The 10,576-nt window shown below is 30.1% G+C and overlaps 1 long non-coding RNA gene across 2 annotated transcripts; it reads left to right on the top strand.

The window, feature by feature from the left end:
- The first annotated feature begins 8,278 nt into the window (after positions 1 to 8,278).
- On the top strand, positions 8,279 to 10,068 carry LOC145945388 (uncharacterized). 2 transcript variants are annotated; one of them, XR_014426845.1, is made up of 4 exons: positions 8,279 to 8,360; positions 8,666 to 8,755; positions 8,937 to 8,983; positions 9,757 to 10,068. It is a non-coding gene; the product is annotated as an uncharacterized LOC145945388 (long non-coding RNA). The 2 variants fall into 2 exon arrangements; XR_014426844.1 differs by having other exon boundaries at positions 9,735 to 10,068.
- Positions 10,069 to 10,576: the final 508 nt, after the last annotated feature.

Genomic DNA, 10,576 nt, shown 5'->3' with positions numbered 1-10,576 from the left:
CGATTATATATTTTAATAGTACATTGATTACAGAATCTTTTGGTACCATGCAGACACCAGCGTACAAATTTTTTAATACGATAAACATAAAATAAGGATGCGTCGCACAGGGTCCGCGTCAAAAAAGTATTAATTTCTAATATTTTAAGACGAGCCAAAAATTCATCGATTATACATATTAATAGTACATTGTTTACAGAATCTTTCGGTACCATGCAGACCCCAGCGTACAAATTTTTTAACTTTATATACATAAAAGAACGTTGCGTCGCATAGGGTCAGCGGTAAAAAGTATCGATTTCCAATATTTTAAGACGAGCCAAAAATTCATCGATTATACATTTTAATAATACATTGATTACAGAATCTTTTGGTACCATGCAGACACCAGCGTACAAATTTTTTAATACGATAAACATAAAATAAGTATGCGTCGCACAAGGTCCGCGTCAAAAAAGTATTAATTTCTAATATTTTAAGACGAGCCAAAAATTCATCGATTATACATTTTAATAGTACATTGATTACAGAATCTTTTGGTACCATGCAGACACCAGAGTACAAATTTTTTAATACGATAAACATAAAATAAGGATGCGTCGCACAGGGTCCGCGTCAAAAAAGTATTAATTTCTAATATTTTAAGACGAGCCAAAAATTCATCGATTATACATTTTGATAGTACATTGATTACAGAATCTTTTGGTACCAAGCAGACAACAGCGTACAAACTTTTTCATTTGCTATACATATATTATGGGTGCGTCGCATAGGGTCAGCGGTAAAAAAGTATCGATTTCAAATATTTTAAGACGAGCCAAAAATTCATCGATTATACATTTTAATAGTATATTGATTACAGAATCTTTTGGTATCAAGCAGACAACAGCGTACAAACTTTTTCATTTGCTATACATAAAATAAGGATGCGTCGCACAGGGTCCGCGTCAAAAAAGTATTAATTTCTAATATTTTAAGACGAGCCAAAAATTCATCGATTATACATTTTAATAGTACATTGATTACAGAATCTTTTGGTACCAAGCAGACAACAGCGTACAAACTTTTTCATTTGCTATACATAAATTAAGGGTGCGTCGCATAGGGTCAGCGGTAAAAAAGTATCGATTTCAAATATTTTAAGACGAGCCAAAAATTCATCGATTATACATTTTAATTGTACATTGATTACTGAATCATTTGGTACCAAACAGACACCAGCGTACAAATTTTTTAACTTGTTATACATAAAATAATGTTGCGTCGCATAGGGTCAGCGGTAAAAACTATCGATTTCCAATATTTTAAGACGAGCCAAAAATTCATCGATTATACATTTTAATAATACATTGATTACAGAATCTTTTGGTACCATGCAGACACCAGCGTACAAATTTTTTAATACGATAAACATAAAATAAGGATGCGTCGCACAGGGTCCGCGTCAAAAAAGTATTAATTTCTAATATTTTAAGACGAGCCAAAAATTCATCGATTATATATTTTAATAGTACATTGATTACAGAATCTTTTGGTACCATGCAGACACCAGCGTACAAATTTTTTAATACGATAAACATAAAATAAGGATGCGTCGCACAGGGTCCGCGTCAAAAAAGTATTAATTTCTAATATTTTAAGACGAGCCAAAAATTCATCGATTATACATATTAATAGTACATTGTTTACAGAATCTTTCGGTACCATGCAGACTCCAGCGTACAAATTTTTTAACTTGATATACATAAAATGAATTTGCGTCGCATAGTGTCAGCGGTAAAAAGTATCGATTTCCAATATTTTAAGACGAGCCAAAAATTCATCGATTATACATTTTAATAGTACATTGATTACAGAATCTTTTGGTACCTCGCAGACACCAGCGTACAAATTTTTTAATACGATAAACATAAAATAAGGATGCGTCGCACAGGGGCCGCGTAAAAAAAGTATTAATTTCTAATATTTTAAGACGAGCCAAAAATTCATCGATTATATATTTTAATAGTACATTGATTACAGAATCTTTTGGTACCATGCAGACACCAGCGTACAAATTTTTTAATACGATAAACATAAAATAAGGATGCGTCGCACAGGGTCCGCGTCAAAAAAGTATTAATTTCTAATATTTTAAGACGAGCCAAAAATTCATCGATTATACATTTTGATAGTACATTGATTACAGAATCTTTTGGTACCAAGCAGACAACAGCGTACAAACTTTTTCATTTGCTATACATATATTAAGGGTGCGTCGCATAGGGTCAGCGGTAAAAAAGTATCGATTTCAAATATTTTAAGACGAGCCAAAAATTCATCGATTATACATTTTAATTGTACATTGATTACAGAATCATTTGGTACCAAACAGACACCAGCGTACAAATTTTTTAACTTGTTATACATAAAAGAACGTTGCGTCGCATAGGGTCAGCGGTAAAAAGTATCGATTTCCAATATTTTAAGACGAGCCAAAAATTCATCGATTATACATTTTAATAATACATTGATTACAGAATCTTTTGGTACCAAGCAGACAACAGCGTACAAACTTTTTCATTTGCTATACATATATTATGGGTGCGTCGCATAGGGTCAGCGGTAAAAAAGTATCGATTTCAAATATTTTAAGACGAGCCAAAAATTCATCGATTATACATTTTAATAGTATATTGATTACAGAATCTTTTGGTATCAAGCAGACAACAGCGTACAAACTTTTTCATTTGCTATACATAAAATAAGGATGCGTCGCACAGGGTCCGCGTCAAAAAAGTATTAATTTCTAATATTTTAAGACGAGCCAAAAATTCATCGATTATACATTTTAATAGTACATTGATTACAGAATCTTTTGGTACCAAGCAGACAACAGCGTACAAACTTTTTCATTTGCTATACATAAATTAAGGGTGCGTCGCATAGGGTCAGCGGTAAAAAAGTATCGATTTCAAATATTTTAAGACGAGCCAAAAATTCATCGATTATACATTTTAATTGTACATTGATTACAGAATCATTTGGTACCAAACAGACACCAGCGTACAAATTTTTTAACTTTATATACATAAAATAAGTTGCGTCGCATAGAGTCAGCGGTAAAAAAGTATCGTTTTCTAATATTTAAAAACGAGCCAAAAATTCATCGATTATACATTTTAATAGTACATTGATTACAGAATCTTTTGGTACCTCGCAGACACCAGCGTACAAATTTTTTAATACGATAAACATAAAATAAGGATGCGTCGCACAGGGTCCGCGTCAAAAAAGTATTAATTTCTAATATTTTAAGACGAGCCAAAAATTCATCGATTATACATTTTAATAGTACATTGATTACAGAATCTTTTGGTACCAAGCAGACAACAGCGTACAAACTTTTTCATTTGCTATACATAAATTAAGGGTGCGTCGCATAGGGTCAGCGGTAAAAAAGTATCGATTTCAAATATTTTAAGACGAGCCAAAAATTCATCGATTATACATTTTAATTGTACATTGATTACAGAATCATTTGGTACCAAACAGACACCAGCGTACAAATTTTTTAACTTGTTATACATAAAATAATGTTGCGTCGCATAGGGTCAGCGGTAAAAACTATCGATTTCCAATATTTTAAGACGAGCCAAAAATTCATCGATTATACATTTTAATAATACATTGATTACAGAATCTTTTGGTACCATGCAGACACCAGCGTACAAATTTTTTAATACGATAAACATAAAATAAGGATGCGTCGCACAGGGTCCGCGTCAAAAAAGTATTAATTTCTAATATTTTAAGACGAGCCAAAAATTCATCGATTATATATTTTAATAGTACATTGATTACAGAATCTTTTGGTACCATGCAGACACCAGCGTACAAATTTTTTAATACGATAAACATAAAATAAGGATGCGTCGCACAGGGTCCGCGTCAAAAAAGTATTAATTTCTAATATTTTAAGACGAGCCAAAAATTCATCGATTATACATATTAATAGTACATTGTTTACAGAATCTTTCGGTACCATGCAGACTCCAGCGTACAAATTTTTTAACTTGATATACATAAAATGAATTTGCGTCGCATAGTGTCAGCGGTAAAAAGTATCGATTTCCAATATTTTAAGACGAGCCAAAAATTCATCGATTATACATTTTAATAGTACATTGATTACAGAATCTTTTGGTACCAAGCAGACAACAGCGTACAAACTTTTTCATTTGCTATACATAAATTAAGGGTGCGTCGCATAGGGTCAGCGGTAAAAAAGTATCGATTTCTAATATTTTAAGACGAGCCAAAAATTCATCGATTATACATTTTAATAGTATATTGATTACAGAATCTTTTGGTATCAAGCAGACAACAGCGTACAAACTTTTTCATTTGCTATACATAAAATAAGGATGCGTCGCACAGGGTCCGCGTCAAAAAAGTATTAATTTCTAATATTTTAAGTCGAGCCAAAAATTCATCGATTATACATTTTAATAGTACATTGATTACAGAATCTTTTGGTACCAAGCAGACAACAGCGTACAAACTTTTTCATTTGCTATACATAAATTAAGGGTGCGTCGCATAGGGTCAGCGGTAAAAAAGTATCGATTTCAAATATTTTAAGACGAGCCAAAAATTCATCGATTATACATTTTAATTGTACATTGATTACAGAATCATTTGGTACCAAACAGACACCAGCGTACAAATTTTTTAATACGATAAACATAAAATAAGGATGCGTCGCACAGGGTCCGCGTCAAAAAAGTATTAATTTCTAATATTTTAAGACGAGCCAAAAATTCATCGATTATACATATTAATAGTACATTGTTTACAGAATCTTTCGGTACCATGCAGACCCCAGCGTACAAATTTTTTAACTTTATATACATAAAAGAACGTTGCGTCGCATAGGGTCAGCGGTAAAAAGTATCGATTTCCAATATTTTAAGACGAGCCAAAAATTCATCGATTATACATTTTAATAATACATTGATTACAGAATCTTTTGGTACCATGCAGACACCAGCGTACAAATTTTTTAATACGATAAACATAAAATAAGAATGCGTCGCACAGGGTCCGCGTCAAAAAAGTATTAATTTCCAATATTTTAAAACGAACCAAAAATTAATCGTGTATATATTTCAACAGTGTATTGATTGCACATTATGATGGTACCATCAGCATAACAGCCTACAAACTTTTTGATCTAATATACGTAAAATGAAACCGTGCCATATGGGATTCGCGGTTTAAAATTTTAATTTTCAATATTTTAAGACGCGCCAAAAATTATTCTTTCATATATTTGAATAGTACATTGTCTGCCCATTATGATGGTACCATCAGCATAACAGCCTACAAACTTTTTGATGTGATTTACGTATAATGAATCCGCGCCGTATGGGGTTTGCAATTTAAAAATTATAATTTTGAATATTTTAAAACGCGCCAAAAATTATTCTTTCATATATTTTAACAGTACATTGTCTACACATTATGATGGTACCATCAGCATAACAGCCTACAAACTTTTTGATGTGATTTACGTATAATGAATCCGCGCCGTATGGGGTTTGCAATTTAAAAATTATAATTTTGAATATTTTAAAACGCGCCAAAAATTATTCTTTTATATATTTTAACAGTACATTGTCTACACATTATGATGGTACCATCAGAATACCAGCCTACAAATTAGATATTAAGTGTAAGTACAATGTGGTTAATTGCTAACGAGCATAACACATTATGTTATTTTATTACGCGATGTTAAACTTGAATAAGCGATATTCATAATTGCAAGAAATATTGATGGACGATCATCGAAATATTACTTAATACATGCAATCGCGTTTAATCTTTAATCAGTCTTCGAAATTTGAAATTAATATGTATATATGTCAGGTTCCGTACACACACGTATAAATGACACACTTGAAATTACAATCACAGTGATTACCAAATCGAAATATTGAATCGTATATAATATAAATTTGAATACACAGTAATAATTTAGACGATGGTTAAGTACAAAAGTTACAGCCTATAATGGTTTTTGAATTTGGCGCGCGGCGCGCTGAGTGTCGTCTTACGTAGTTACTACGTCACGTCCTTCGTCCCTCGCGTCCTCTCGCTAGTCACGGTATCGCGCTCAATCGGCTCCGCATTTTTCACGCGTTTTTCCCGTTAAGAATGAATTCCGCGTACAAACGAATGTTGGGAGTATTGAATCGTGCCACGGGCAATTAGCAGGAAGTATTAATTAACTCGTGCGATCACGGTTAATCAACCTACGACAGTCTGCATCCGCCGGGCTACGCCGCTTAGCCGCTTTTTCTCCGAATCGATCGATCTCATTGAACATTCTATTTATTAAGAGGTATGTATCATTTGGCGTCATTTATTTGTACGAATCGCATCGCGTTCAAGCTTTTGTGCTTTGGGGAAACTATATTTTGGATGTGAGATATTTAATTAATACATAATTTATCGTTTTCAGAGAGAGAGAGAGAGAGCGAGAGAGAGAGAGAGAGAGAGAGAAATGATTGTGTCGCGCGCGAACCGCGCGAAGTTCGCGCCGCACAAAGTGTTGCACTACGTCACGATGTACTACGTCACAGCGTACTACTTCACTACATATCGCGAATATCGAAAGTGGCGGATGGTTATATATCGTCGTTATTTATCCGTTGTTATTTATGCAATCCGGTGCGTAGTGCGTGCAATCGGTGTCGAGAATGCCGTACAAAGTAACGGATGATCGTTCTATCGTATTATTTAATGCGGGAAATCGAAATCTGTAATGCCTGGTCGATGGAAATGCATCTCGGCGAACGATTTCCGAAACGACGCAACAATCAACGAGAATATGGCAGCGTTTCAACGACTGGTGAGCAAATTGACTTTATTTACCTGATTATATCATTGTCATTTACCTGAAATATATAGCTAGCATATGAAAATCGCTCATATAATAATAATATAATATTATTTATAGGAACGACTTTCCGAAGCGACGCAACAATCAACGAAAATATAACCGAGTTTCAACGACCGGTGAGTAAATTGATTTTATTTAACTAATTATACCTATCATCGAATTTATATCATCGCCATTTATTTGAAATATATTAGCCAGCACATAAAAACCGCTAATATTATAATAACATAATATTGTTTAGGATGTAAATTGATTTTTGAGATTAGCTCAGAAATAAATTTACATTATACATATATACATATATTTAAATTTATAATATTTTCGATAAGCACTCGCATTAAAAATTTCATAAATATCTTAAAGTTATTCTTTTCTTTTTTTTTTTTTTTTCAAAAAACGCAATAATATAACATTAAAAAAATCTATTTTTTAAATTAGCTCAGAAAGAAATTTAAATTATATATTATATATATTTTCAATTATTAACAATCTCATGAATATTTTAATGACTTCTAAAAAGTCTCTAATGAAAACGATTCTATGGAATTTAATTAAATGAGATGTGTGGAAAGTTTAATCATTTTAATTACTTATTTGAAAGACTTTGAATGCATTTTCATTAAGAATTTGACTCTTCCTTTATTATGTAATAATTTCATATTTACTATATTGGTTCCATCTGAATATTTATATAATTAAATTAAATTAGATGTGTGATAAGTTTAATTATCTTAATTACTTATTTGAAAGACATTGAATGCATTTTCATTAAGAATTTGACTCTTGCTTCATTATGTAATAATTTCATTTTTACGATATTGGTCCCATCTGAATATTTATATAATTTAATTAAATTAGATGTTTGATAAATTTAATCATTTTAATTACTTATTTGAAAGACATTGAATGCATTTTCATTTAGAATTTAACTCGTGCTTTATTATGTAATACATTTATTTTTACGATATTGGTTCTATTTAAATATTTATATAATTTAATTAACTGAGATCTAAGATTATTTCAATCATCTTAATTACTTATTTGAAAGACATTGAATGCATTTTTATTAAGAATTTGACTCTTGCTTCATTATGTAATAATTTCATTTTTACGATATTGGTCCCATCTGAATATTTATATAATTTAATTAAATTAGATGTGTGATAAGGTTAATCATTTTAATTACTTATTTGAATAACATTGAATGCATTTTCATTCAGAATTTGACTCTTGCTTCATTATGTAATAAAATCATATTTACGATATTGGTCCCATCTGAATATTTATATATTTTGTGTGCTGCTACAATTTGAATTTTATTTATATGTTACAGATCAACATAACTGACTGTCTTGATAATCTGAGAGGAGGAGGTCTGGGAGACATTGGGCACCAGTCGAACAATCATGGAGTGAGTATTTATTGACTTTATTTAGTTCAATTACTAAATAAAAATTTATAAAATAAAATAAAATAAAATAAAAAAATTATTATAAATCTAATAAAAAATAATTATAAATTAAATAAAAATTTAATAATTGTAAATTAAATAAAAATTATAAATTAAATAAAAATTTATAAAATTATTCAACTATATTTCTACTTGCTCTCTATTGTAGGCATGGAAAATAAAATCCAATGCGTACAGTAATAATTTTCTAAAATATTAATTATTTTTGGCGCTACTACAATTTGAATTCTAATTGTATGTTACAGATCAACGTAACTGACGACTGATGATCTTGACAATCTGAGAGGAGGAGGAGGTCTGGGAGAGACGTCGGGCACCAGCGGAGCAACTATTGTGTAAGTATTTATTATTAATTCAATTATTATTAAATAAAAATTTATAAAATTTTTTAATTATATTGCTGTTTATTATTTGTATGCATCGAATATAAAATTTAATGCATACAAAATAATAATTTTTTTAAGTATTAATTATTTTGAGCAGTTCTATAATTTGAATTTTATTTATATGTTACAGATCAACGTAGCTTCAATGCAGTTAACTCCGCTATTGTGCATCGACCGGTGAGTGAAAAATTATTTTATTACAAAGGTAACGGTTTTGTAGAGATTAGATTGTGTGGAAATGTGTAGATCTAGATTGTAGCTTGTGTATAGACTGTAGATTTTGTAGATAGTTCCGTTACCTTAAAATGAATGGGTTATTAAAGATTAAAAGTATAATAAAGATTATGAATACAGTTTAAGAATTACAGTTTAAGAAAAGGAAAAGAAACATTTTATATAGTAATACATAATATATTCAATCTAATTTATTTTAAAAGAACATACTAACAATTATATTAATTGTATGTGTGATTATAAATTTTAAATGATTAAATAATTATAATTACTTATTATTATAATGTACAGATTTTATATTATATATTTTGTAATCCATTCATTTATGTTGATTGATCATTTGAGTTTACATTAGTTAAAATAAAGTTATATTTTAAAATATATAACATATCAGATATTTTGCGGATATTTTGAGAATATATAATAATTTTGGACTAAAAGAAAAAGTAATAGTGATATAAAATTTGCAGAAAAATTCATGATAATATCTTAAAATTTTTAGTACGAATTATGTTATTTTATTTTATTTTTTTTTACTTTTGTGATTCATCGATTGCGCTATCGTGTAATTCGGAAATAAACTGCAAACCGCGAATATATTAAAATTGATTATCGAATTTTCGCGGATTCATAACAAAGAACGTACAAAATTCCTTTTATATATAATATTAATTTATTATAATTTTCATTAAAGGGGGGTGTTATCGATATTATAGAATAGTAATTATTAAGAAATGACAGTTATTACTAATGAAGCACATATGGTGTGCTTGACATCGCCATAAAATTGAGCGATATGATCGGCAACACGACGGTCTAACAATAAGACACAATCGGACGGTAGTGTCGCGCGTTCAAGTGCGGGAGTGTCGTTCAAAGTATCGCGCGTTTAAGTGCGGGAGTGTCGTTCAAAGTATCGCGCGTTATCATCAATCAGCAGACTTTGACTTGAATTATTGGACAATCTTGATCAATCTGACCTGAGAGGAGGAGCAGGACTAGGAGGCATCAGGCACCGGCGGAGCAACTTTGTGGTGAGTGTTTATTATTTATATAATATTTATATAATATGATGTATATGTATAATATTTGACTTGTTATAAATCACGTATTTTTTTACGCATAGATATTATATAATTCTATTTATATATTGAATAATTTAAATAAAGGAAAATTAGAGAGAAATAACTCTATATGTATAAATATTATAAAAGTTTTTTATATTTAAAAAAATAATCTTTACAAAATTTATAAAATTATTCAATTATATATACCTATCTACTGATTATTGTACGCGTCGAATATAAAATTTAATGTGTAAAATACTAATTAGATATTAAAATACTAATTAGATAATAATTATTTAAAACGCTGTTATAATTTATATTCTATTTGTATGTTACAGATCAACGTAGCTTCGATGCAACGTTATCTCCTCTGCTGTTGAACATCGATTGGTAAGTGATAAACTATTATTTTATTACGAGGTAACGGTTTCATAAATATTTGATTGTAGAGATGTAGATTTAGAATGTA

The sequence above is a fragment of the Prenolepis imparis genome, unplaced genomic scaffold, assembly GCF_030444845.1.
Source record: "Prenolepis imparis isolate NDT839.2.m4 unplaced genomic scaffold, iyPreImpa1.0 SCAF_14, whole genome shotgun sequence".
Taxonomy (NCBI): Eukaryota; Metazoa; Arthropoda; class Insecta; order Hymenoptera; family Formicidae; genus Prenolepis; species Prenolepis imparis.
This window is presented reverse-complemented; position numbering and strand designations above follow the sequence as displayed.